This window comes from Lepisosteus platostomus, chromosome 1, assembly GCF_059453375.1.
Source record: "Lepisosteus platostomus isolate fLepPlt1 chromosome 1, fLepPlt1.hap1, whole genome shotgun sequence".
NCBI lineage: Eukaryota > Metazoa > Chordata > Actinopteri > Semionotiformes > Lepisosteidae > Lepisosteus > Lepisosteus platostomus.
In genome coordinates this window covers 17775799-17788483 of record NC_142611.1, presented here as the reverse complement: position 1 = coordinate 17788483, position 12685 = coordinate 17775799, and the positions used below count along the sequence as shown (strand labels likewise).

The 12685-nt window shown below is 33.9% G+C and overlaps 1 protein-coding gene across 5 annotated transcripts in view; it reads right to left on the bottom strand.

Annotated features, from left to right (window-relative positions):
• The window catches only part of LOC148677792 (leucine-rich repeat and immunoglobulin-like domain-containing nogo receptor-interacting protein 2), a 504064-nt gene that overhangs the window by 202274 nt on the left and 289105 nt on the right, over positions 1-12685 (bottom strand). For all 5 annotated transcript variants that reach the window (XM_088626241.1, XM_088626224.1, XM_088626215.1 and 2 more), the window contains one exon: positions 11740-11813. The gene's annotated coding sequence lies outside the window, so the exon portion shown is untranslated. The remainder of the gene's footprint in view (positions 1-11739; positions 11814-12685) is intronic.

Here is a 12685-nt window from a genome sequence, read left to right as displayed (position 1 = left end):
CAAAAAAGCTGCCGGGCTGTGCATAAAATGGAAATATTCATATAATATCTAGTTTATCAGATTGGTAAAAAACATATGCGATATTGCAGGAAAAACTTGTTTGATGTTTCTTTCAGTTGCAAATGAGAGTAATTCAAAATGATAGACACTATAAGAAAGGAAGAGCAGTAACAAACAAATAGAGACCCAATTTATTTAGTAGGTTGTAGCTACAGTAAAACATCAAAGGAAAGCATCCATTCATTTTTTGAAAGACGCCAGTGTATTGGCTTCTACAATATGACTGGAGAGTTTGATCCATTTTCCCACAACTCTTTGGTTAATTAAGTGCATCCTGTTCTCAGTTTTAAATGTAGTACCATATACTGTACTGTAGATTCGTCTTGTGTCTACTGGGTCTTGTTTCACTGTTTATTCTGAAGAAGTCAACTAGGTTGAATTTGTTAATTACTTATACTATGCTATATAAATATTATTAAACAAATTACTCTCTTTATTTGCTAATTTAATGTCAAACACTTCAAAGAGACAAAACAACTGGGTTTTCATTTTGATTAAACAAAATCCCCTTTTCCATATGAGAGTTTAGTTTCACCACTGTTAAAGTTAATTACATGAACACATAAATAAAAGATCCATATGTGGGAATTACCTTAGAGCTTTGTAAAGTAAATAGCAGTTAGCTGTGATTGTTTCAGGAGAAGCAGATTAGGTTTTTTTTCTTATCACACTGGTATTTGTCTTAAAAGAAAGCTACTAATGTCCAGTTCAGCTACTCGCTTACTGTACATCTGAGGACATTTGTATAGAGTAATCTAATGGGGCAAGAAGAGATCTTTATAATTACACTTTTGCTCTTTTTACCAGTTTTGTAAAATGGGAATGAGGCAGCACCAATCAATCACAACAGTACAGATCACCCTTTATTGCCCCACATCTTCTTTGATAGTGAGCTACCTTCAGGTGAGGTGGGCATTTTTTAGTCATATACAGTACCTGTTCACTGTAACTGAATGCAACATCAATAGCTAACCTAAGGTACTGTAGCATCAAAAATGTTTAAGATCAAAGATCAATTACATTTTCAGCATAATTTCCCATTTATTGCAAGAGTTCTGTCTCCACTCTAAAACTCTGTTTATCTTGCTGAAATTCTATTGAAACCTCTTTTAGTCCACTCCTCTTATTGTCCTCTTATACTACAGTATAAAGAATCCTCTTATAAATACAAAAGTATTAGTAAATAAACTTTACAGCTTTATTTTTAATCATAACCCTATAATGCTCTTATTTCTAGCTATGTAATTAACCATTATTTTATTTAAGGACTTATTAATGAGTATATTTTTAAATTTTAAAAGTAGAAAGATGGTTCAGATGTACAGTATTTTGTAACCCTATCCTGCAACTAACTGAAAAATGAGCCATAAATCCCATACAATACTTCTTTTTCTGTGTTGCCACTCTCCATTAGCCATTTAGGGTTACCTATTTAAAAAATAATTAAAGATTTCAATTTTCTTAAACACGTACTATTTCAACAATAATGAACTATAGTAGTTCAACAATAATTAGCAGGAAGCCTGCTTTCTTTTAAGGCATTGTTGCCGTGCGAAACTATTGGAGTTCAAAATTAACTAAATATTTTATTTTCTATAGCAAAATAATCAGTTTCAGTCTTTTGTGTTTTTAGATTTGATTCTAACCAGAGGAATTGCTTTTTTTTTTTTGCTTCAGAGAAGCTGTCTAATAGTTAGTCAGCAGGACAAAATTCAGTCTGATCAAAATGTTATAGTTTAGGTGCTGGGGTAAATTAACCTTGAAAAAATATGTGGAGACAGTACTCAAAACTTTTCAACAACTATTTTAAGACACAGAAAAATGCTGGGAGCATATTGTACATTATATGGTGAGAGGAATTAAAAATAAGTAGGCATTGGAACCAATAGTACGTGTGACATTTTTAATGGCTCACATTAGGTATTTTGAAATAAATAAATATGTTTACAAAACAAGGCATAGAAAAAGCTACCCAGGGACATTGTTTCATCCAGTAACCTACAAACAAAAGGTTAGATCTTAATCCATCTTTATCATGTTATTATTCATCTAGATCCAATTAAACGTTTGTCTATAACTAATATTATGGATCCAGAAATGAAAAAAAGACACTAGAGTGCTTATAAATGGGATATGTCAAATTTTTTTTGTTGTCATATAATTGAGTATACAGTATACTGTATACTGAATATCCTCCAATAGACTAGAGTACAGTCTGCTATGCAATTACATTATACCAAAATGGCCTAATCTCCTTAAACATTATGCACATATCCTTATGGTATTGTAAAGACAGGAAACAGCATGATCACCAAATTGGAATTGATGCATGTTGGTAACCTTTCACAGGTATCATCCATTGGAGAAACTAACTTCTAACTGTAACATACAGTAACTTAACATATTTTGGTAGATGGGCTCATGAGGAATAATATTCCATTTATGAAGGCATTAAAAAATGCAAAAAACTAAATGCAATAGACAATGCACATACAATAATCATACAGTATGTACAATGCACACAGCAGAAGCAAAAGGCAAGAAAAATGAAGAGCCCAGAAAATTAACTAGCAGGACTTAGAGCAATACTACATTATACATTAAAACCTGTAGTGAAAACTAAAGCATTCACAGTCTCTAATTACACAGATTTGAGCAATGAGCTTCACAGACACAGGGCTGCACATCTCATTGTGTGTGTGGAGCCATTTCTTTGAAAGAGTAAGACGTCCTGAATCAGCAGACCTCATTTTAAGAGTTAGCCAATACTCATGTACAGTAATACAGTGGCCTCTAAATGTATCAATACAGAAGAGTTAAACTTTTAAGCATGTGACATTGTTTTTGTTTTACATTTTTTTTATTTGTAATCATTAGATTAATGTAAATGCTAAGTACATATATATGTTCTATTTCTGTGGAATCCTTATGGTATCTGTTATAGGTCATTGTCATGCTGCACGGTCCTGCTGTAAGCTTAGCTCAGTAAGCATGGAACCCATGTTGGTGTAATAGGTAGTATTGTGTAGTATAGTGCTGGGGCCCTGTGTTCAATTGCAGTGTGCTATCTGCGTGGAGCTTGCAAGTTCTCCTTGTGTTTGTGTGGGTTGAAACCGGGTGCTCCAGTTTCCTCCCACAGTCCAAATACATACTGGGGGAGGTTAATTGTCTTCTGGGAAAATCTGCCTTGGTGTGAGAGTTTCTGTCTGTGTATGTCGTGTGATGGAGTGTCATCCATTTCAGGGTGCATCCCACGATGCACCCTTGCCTGCCAAGATCGGCTCCCTTACAACCTTGAATTGGATGAAGTGGTTAGAAAAATGGATAAATGAATGGAAGGAGACAAATTGTTTTTGTAAACTTTAGAATGCATACTGCAGTTTCAGTCATCATGCAAGGTGAGTGAATCTGTTCCAGAGGTGGCCAGCCATGCACAGACCAGGTCATACTGTCGGTCATACTTCACAGAGTAGGTGGTGTTTTTTGGAGTATCTCCAGTTCTTTTGTTTTTCCACCCCCAAACATTTCCAACTATTTGGTGAAGGTGTATATTGGTCTAAACTGTCCATAAATCTTTGTTCCAAAACTGTACTGCCTCAGCTTTGAATGTCTGAGCCTATCCAGCAGAATGGTGAAAGTGAGGTGATGTCAAATCCTGGGATGTAATCTATGTTATTTGGTGGCACTTTTCCATGATTCAAGGTATCCTGGATGACAATCACCCAAAACATTCAGCCGATGCAACCATGGAGTACATCAAGAGGAAAAAAAAAAGATTTGGCCTCTTTTTGCAAGAAATCTGTTCTATCAACAGTTTGAAAGCATGTCTAACTAAGAGATGTAATTTGTATGTTTCTAGTAAAAGAATAAAGAAAAACACATTTTTCTAACACTTTTTTTTCAGTTTTATCAAGGGATTAATCTTTACTTAGCAATTTGTTCTGCACATTGTCAAATTACAAAACCTTTGTAAAATGGGGTTAAATTAATTTAATGGAAGTTTGAATTTGTGCTGGAAAATAAAACTGTTTCTATGTATGTACTTTAAAAATAGCTAGTGTTATTTCTGAGAAAGGTTGTTATTGCTCTTTTTGTGTCATACTGTATGTTAGCTTGTTCTATTTTTCTAATTGTTAAAGAACTTTTAAGTAATTGTAATTGTGCAAGGAGTTAAAGGGCTTTCTTAACGTACCATTTTTAAGAAAAATGTACTGTATTGATTATGGTATTCTGAAAAGAATCAGCAGGTGAAAATATTAAATACAGTTTTAGCCATAGTGAGTGAAAATGTAGAGACATACTGTACAAATAATAGCCATTTCAAAATCTAAATACTTATGAATCAGGATTGAAAAAACAAAAACCCTTTCTCAGATTTTTAGAGTGACAATGTTGTAGACAAACAGTACTAAATTACAATAATTAGTTGACCTCTTTTTAACAATTAGAAAAAAGTGAGACAATGAAAATGGAAAGCCTAAATGAACTACAATAAAATATCAAGATTATGAAAAAATTACATTTTCATTTTAATGAAAATCTTATGTTCCCTTTTTTGTAACAATAATATATAATACTAAACATACAGTGATACCCAGTTATTGAACAGACATTGGGGACCATAAACAGGGGAAAAGTGGTCTTTGATGCTATATTTGGGGGGAAGTCTGTACAATATCTAATTCTAAGATAATTAGAATGTGATAGAATACTGTATGTACCTGAATGAAATTAGTAGAAGAATTATGGCAACATCATCAGATATCTTACTTGCAGCAAAGAATAGATTGATCTCAAAGAAGCAGCCAGATTTTCTTATGCTAGCATATGGAAATCCATAAAGAGATAGAACACAGTTTATTAAAAGAACAAAAAAAGAACAGAATCTAGTGAAGCAAATCAAGTACAACAATTGCAAGCATCATTACAATATTAGGAAAGCAATAAATTAGGCTATTCAGGCCAGCTGGCCCATTTGGGATTAAGTGGCTTCTAGGTCCAGGGATCACATCCAGACATTTCTTTTTTCAGTACTACAGCAGCAAAAATGTGGCAGGGTGACATATGGTGTTTCAGAAATAAAAATGGGAAAATATCTAAAAGATGAAAGGGAAGTGGCTAAAATATTATCTGAATATTTCACTCAGGTGTTTGACAGGGAAGACATCAACAGCATGCCTCAGGCTGAGCTAAGACAAAATGCTATACTAAAAAACATCATTATAGAAGAGACTGACATGTTGTGGTGATTAAAAACAGATAAAATACTTATGATACAAGTACAGGTCTGTAATATGTCTGCTAAGTTCATATATCTTTGCTATGTTTGACCTACAGTATATGACCGAAATGAAAAGTTCTTTTTTTTCTTGTGCTAGATTTTACTTTTTGCTAGAAAGGGTGCAGACCTTTCTAGCACACAGTAAAACCAATACACTAATATACCTAATTATTGATATGAATATACTGCATCATCCTAATATCATTTCTTCCCAAACACCAAGGTCGATCCTTGTGCTCAAAGACCAAAAAAGGTTTGTTCCAACACCACTCACACTTTTTTTTTTAAATTTGTCTACCTACGTAAACACATACTGTAAGAACCTGCACAGTTTATACTGAACCAAAGAGCTGCTGCAAAGGTAATGAGTTTTTTACCCATATTTTATGTTCATTTTTATATTTCTGGCAAAGGCTGAAGACTTATCTTTCACTCTTGGACTTATGATTGCAGAACATCATTTAATGTTAAATTCGTAGTAAAATCAACTGAATAGAATTAATGGACTTGCATCCATATGTTTTTAGGTAAAAGCACAGATGCATCAACCATCTCCTGTGACTTAAAGTATATTCTTGTGTGCCTTTTCATATTAAGAAACTCAGTTTTGGAAGCACCCCCTACAGTAAGTTATATCATTGACTCAGCTTCACTGTTCTCTACAACTCAAGTGATAAATTGTCAATTACTGTAGATGCCTCTTCCTTCAATAAAATAACACTGTACAGTAGCAATGTTGTGGATTTATTAAACACGTACATTATTCTGTAACTTGCTGAACTTGGAATCTACCACTATTAATGAATCTTTCTCTTTATTTGCCAAGTTGACATTGTACCAATGTTGCATTGGTTTCAATGCAGGCTAGCCAGATACAAAAAAAATATTTATACATATCTCAGTGCACTTCAATGAAAACTGCATGGATTATACATAAAATGTGTTACATACTGTATTAATCATCACACTATATGACAGACTAAGACATCAGTGTTTTATATTTTTTATGGGTTTTGGAGAATTTACTGTAATAACTTTAAGAAAAATGCTAAGTACCAGAGTACAACAAAATACTGTATTCATATTTTCAAATTATACTGTATGTATCTTATAATCTTATAACTGACTGATTCAATTAAGAGCTTTTGCCACATAAACATTGCTTGTTTCAGCTATTTAAAAACAGAAGGAGCAAATGTCCTCTTTTTTCCACTAACCTGATTTACTGTAAGAAATAACCCCATATACTGTACTGTACTTAATTAAACAAAAGCTTTCCGTGGAATAAGATATGTGTCAGGTGGAGGCGAAAAACACTTCAATTCCCATGAGGCTTTGCCAAGACTTCAAAATATGTATCCAGAAAGAGATTTTGAATATTGCACCTGGAGAAAATGGCATCCTTCAGAAATGTTATCATTTTAAAAGAAAGTTACATTCAAATTGAATTCAGGATGGTGTGCAATTTCTAATGGATAAACAATACAAAATACAAAATTAGGGGTGCTTTTAGAGAAATAAAAAATTGCCACCCATAAATCCATACAGTATGTAAAAAGAGAAGGTTAAGATGCTCATTTTGCTGCCAGCAGCTCCTAATTTGTAACGCAAATGCTTCTCTTGTCTTTTTGTTACTTCACTAGGTGTCTGTCTTTTTTTCTCTCTAATTAAAATTTCAGAAATTGGTTGACAAGGTACTGAAATAGTATGGTTGATTTGTGTTTAAGAAATTAATGCTTTTTTAATCACACAACAGTATTCATTAACTTACTTACAACATACAGTACAGTATATGTTAGATACTCCAACATTATTAAAACCAACAGACAACACTGAACAAATTGCCTTTTTGAGAATTCTGTATCTGTCACCAGTATTCACCTGCTTAATTTTTCATTTGATCGATTCCAACTTTTAAAACCCTTATGAACACAAATTAACATATTTGCTTCTATATTAAAAGCACCTCTTTTTACTAATTAAGAATGACTTTTTATACTTTCCTCACTTGTTCTTTGTGGAAAGGCAACAGTGAAATAAAAACTGCAGATATGAACTTTGCACTAATAGCTCTAATGTTACAGCAAACTCTTTTTTTTTTTCCTGTGAGAATCCCATGCACTTAAGTGTTGGCCTTTCTGACTCATCTACCAGCAAGGAAATCATGTGCGCTATGAGACTAATCCAGCAGAGCATGACTAAAATAAACCATTTCCTTACTAAATGTTATTATTCAATTACTAGATAGTTTGCAATATTCATATGCTACAACATGAATATTCCAGTCAGACAACTTTGTATCTGAAGGTGAATGCAAACTCAAACAGATTCATGGAGAAATCCTTTTAGAAACAAGTATAGTAAAATATATCCACATACCCTAAAGGTAAGATATGTTTACACATAAATAAAGATATTTTGAATTTTAAAAATATAACAAATTGCTATAGATATATATCTATAGATATAGATATATAGCTAAATATTTCTTCTCAATTGGACATGGATGTGTACAGTATGTGTCACCTCTTTTTGCATTTTCATTTTGGTAAGGAGAGAAGTAATCAGAATATTGACAAAACCAGTGTCGGCCTTATATGCTGTTATATGTACATACAGTAGTTCCACTATAGTAAAAGCTTGACAAAGTGGCTAGTACCACATTGAGCGTAAATGAGCATGTTTGTTTAATAGAAGGTCAACTTTATGAATCTACTTTATGCCAGAAGCAGACATCCATGTGTGCCGCTGATATTAATTACATGAGGAAGAAATGCTTTGGAAAACTGGAAGAATTGTATTTTTTGTAGGTGCTTACTTAAATGTGGAAAGGCTATAAACATGAAACTGATTAATTTCCTTCACTTGTCCTAGTATTGTCCCATGCCCTTTGTATACATGCTTTATCATAACTGTGCAGGGAATCAAAATGCAAAGCTGTATCTGTTTGTGATAAAATTGAAGTGAAGAGCACAATGCTGAGCTTCAGAGATATGGCACACAGTATGAAACAAAACCTTAAAAAACATAAAGGGATTAAAAACCTAAGAAATAACCTGATGCATGCCCTTGAAAGGCTACTGCTGGAGATTAATAAAGGTAAGGGTGATTATTGATAACTTAAAAATGATAGAATGCACAGAATCTGGGTATTGAACAGTGCGTACTGGATATTCTCTGTAGAACAGCAAATGAAAGCACTGTAATGCACCCCTCTAGTGGAATGTGAAAGGCTGACAGAAAGAAGGATTAGTTGCTGCTGTGTGTGGGATGTCTTTGCGGGAAGGAAAGAAAAAAAACATGTTTTTGCATGATTTCAAGTACTGTAGCTTCAAGGAGATTTTAGCAAATATTTTGAATTAGAAGATATATTAGGGATAAACTGTTTTCTTGGGCCTGATTCAGTAAATATTTTAGTAACTAATGTTTGAATTTGAGGTTGCAGAGTGGTGTGAAGGTCAACACCGCTTTCTTACAGCCGCAGGAAGTCAGGAGCCTGGGCTTGATTTTGAACTGGGGTAGTTTTAGTGTTGTTTTTTTTTTCCCCACAGCCCACAGACAAATTAATTTACAGTACATCTCAAAATTGCCATTGTACTGTATGAGTGAATATGTGAGAGTGTCCTATGATGGACTAGCGTGCCATCTAGATTGTAGACTTGCTCCCTGCACTTGCAGAGTTAGACTTCAAATCACTGTGACCCTCTGAGGATAAAGCTGTTACTGAAAATGGAAGGATAATTGGATTTGGAAAATGCTAAATGCTTTTCATGTTATTGAAAGAACTGTCCTTTTCTCATGTCCCCAGAAACAAACAGATCTTGCACATTCCAGAGTGAGCCCTCATTGCTCGAAAGGAACACGAAATATTGCACTTTAGGAAAATGACTATGAGGAGTCGCTACAAAACGTTTTGCAAAAATAATACAGAACCCAAATTTCACCCTTCTGATCACCTGGTTATTTTTGCTCAGATATTTCAAACACTTCTTAATGTTTTTAATGTAGATTGTTTCATGACTTGGTTTTCACTATGGAAACAACAAACAACAACTTAGAGTGTAGACTACTGAAATTGCTTCATGCCCAAAGGAATCCATGGATCATTCATGAAACACGGACAAATAAATATTATGTAAGTAGCTGAAAATCATTTGAGTACTCTGTCAGACGTGGTTCAACATCACAAAAAATATAATCACTTTCACAGGTCTTGGATCCTCATCTGCCAAAAGTCACTGACTGAATGTATAGTTTTCTGGATAGAAATGGAGGCATTTCTGAACAGGAAAATCTCTCCACTCCAATCTCCCTCCACAGTTAGAAACTGTGTAATGTGCATACAGTGACTTCACAGACTGTGTAAATGGACATACCAGGTAGTTTGTCTTTGTCATTTATATCATCTGACATCCAACTGTTGGTTCTGTTACAAACCCATTGTAGTCAGCACTGCAATCTATAATGGCAGTGTAAGAAACACATCAGCAGAGCAGTAAAGCATGAGGTTCTCCATCCTGTCCTGCTTTTTTATGCTTCCAAGTCTATTTTCTGCATATTTTCTACACTCCTGTAGCATGTACAGTAACTGGAGCATAAAAACTCATAAATTAACTATATATAATACAATATACTGTATATATTTCAACTTTTTCACTGCACTGTTCCAATATTATGTCCTAAAAGATCACTACCCCCGGAAGGCTAAAATAAAATTATTGTACGTGTGCTGTTGATCAAATGCCACAAGTTTCACTATTTGAAATCCTAAGGTTGACTATGTGACTAAGGTTGATGAGGTCATGTGCCAAGTAAAATAATTAAGTGTCAAACCACGTCTCTTTGATTTCATTAGAATTATTGCATTAGAATGTCTTTTCTGCACCCTGGGAGAAATAACAATAATAAAAAACAAATTTTTCCTTTTATTGAACAATCTTTTTTTACAGAATAAGTATTGGAAGTTCAAGAACCATTTTAATGATGGCCTATGTAAAATATGTTGTTAAGGTGTAGAAGTGCAAAGAGCTCTGTGACACCAGCAGTCCTTTTATAAAGACATCACAAAATGAGATATGGTCTAAAACACAATTTCACCAAGTATTGTGTTGAATTAACTACAAGACAGTAAAATAATGGAATTTAAAATATTTTTTCTTCATTAAAAGGTACAATATAGTGTTATTGAACAGCAGAACAGATGGAGGTCAAATTCTACTCGAATACTTCCATTTCCTTACTCATAAAAGCTCCCTGACTGAGCAGAATATGCTTTGTGCATTTTCTAGTACCTTTCCCTCCAACCCAACGTTACCAATGCAGCATTAAGCTCCCTGGCTTATTTCTGGTCTCAGACTAACATGGTCATTTCCTCCACCTGGCGAATTGAAGCCAAAGGATTAAGCATGCTGTCCCTTTATATTTGTCAACTTCTTATGTCAGTATTAGAATTAGACCAAACAAGCGAAATAATCTGTTATGCACTGAATGTTTTTCATTGCACAGTTTCTGTGCATGCACTATAGTGTTAACAACAAACAAAATAATGACAAAGATATTGAAGAGCTTATGTTATGGCACATTAGGCAATGGAACAAGATATTCTTTCGACACTAAACTAGTTATAGATTTCCACCTGCATAAAAATGCTGCATGAGCACATGTAGATTCATCTTAAGACTTATATTATGAATATTTATTTTTCCCTCCAAACATCATGACATTCATGGCACTGTGGGCATCTTACAGCAGAAACACATACTGTAGGAACATTGCTAGTTGATATGCTTGGTCCAGGCAGGAAAACAATCACACTATGACGTACTGTCAGGTAAAATAAATTGTTGGTGCTTTAAATCCAGTACATTATAAAGGACAAAAAAAGCAAATTACTTTATGTCAAGAGCACTTCTGTATTACACTGACTAAGATGCAGGAAAAAAAATAATTCAACAGGATCCTGTGAACACAGCCACAGTACAGTATATAGTCTATAAAGCAGTACCAATAAATGGTTGCCAACTGTTTTCTCAAAGGCTACTTCAAAATAGTAAACTGTCTGTGTGTGTGTATAGTTTCATTGGTTAACTTGATTTACATCTTCAATGGCAACCAAGTTATTAATATTTAATAAACCCTTTTCAAGATTGATTTTACAGAGTACTGCAGTGCAAGATCCCTCAACATTTTAAAGAGAAAAAAAGTTGCCCATTAATGTGCATTTTTACTCTTCTGGAGAGAAGGGTCAAAGAGCCTCTTCTAAAAGAAGAAATTCCAAGACTAAAAAAGATTAAGAAACTAGTAACACTGAAATGATTGCAATAAATCATGCCTCATATTGAGACCATCCAATACAGTGCCTATTGTATGACAGGATTAAGAAAGCTTACACTACATACCACTTTGAAATGCAATCTTCTTTTCACTCATGGTTAATGTTTCCAGTCAGTGCATTCCAATAATCATCTTAAGCCTGGTTGAGAAAAGAAAGAGAAAGCATTAGAATGTTTTTTTTTTTCTGCACTGTGGGAGAAATATCAATAAAAAAGTAATATTTCCTCTTAATGAACAATATTTATTACAGAAAAAGTATTTGAATTCTTTGTTACTTTTATTAATTAATGCATACTTATTTCCCTTCTAAATATAATGCTCGAGGAAATGGTACTTTAGCTAGCATTTCTAATGAATGAATTAATCTAAGACAGCAGGTGTGAACAATTATTTTTTCAGTACCACAAAATTCTCTGAAAACACTAACACATCCACACTCATACACACACACAGTATCACAAACGTTAAGCACATACAGTATATTTCATATATGCTGGATAATGTATATTTCTTTATTTTGTCCTACTGTTTGAAAACCAGTACATGTATGCAGTATATATACAGTATATACAGTATATATTGTACTGTATGTTATAGGAATTAATACTAATTCGTTTTTGCAAGTTCACAAGACTGAAGAATTTATCTACATGAACAGTTTAGAGGTGACTATACAAAGGGAACACAATCAATCAGGTTTTATAGATAACATCAGTTTCAAAGGGTAAAAATCTGGAACCAGTGGTCATGAAGAATTAAGAATAAAGAAGACACTTTAGCCCACCAAGACCAGGTGGATTTTTCACAAAACAAGAATTCTCAGGCAGTTAACTTTAGTAAATCCATCCATGCATTTTCTAACTACTCTATCCAATATGGGGTCACGGGGGAGATGTCACGATCGTTACTCCTCCTCTTAAGGGCGCTTCTGTCCCATTCCCCACATCTGTTCCTCATTCCAGCCCCTCTTTAGTTCCACCTTTAAAGCCAGACGCAGGCGTTTGCCTGGCG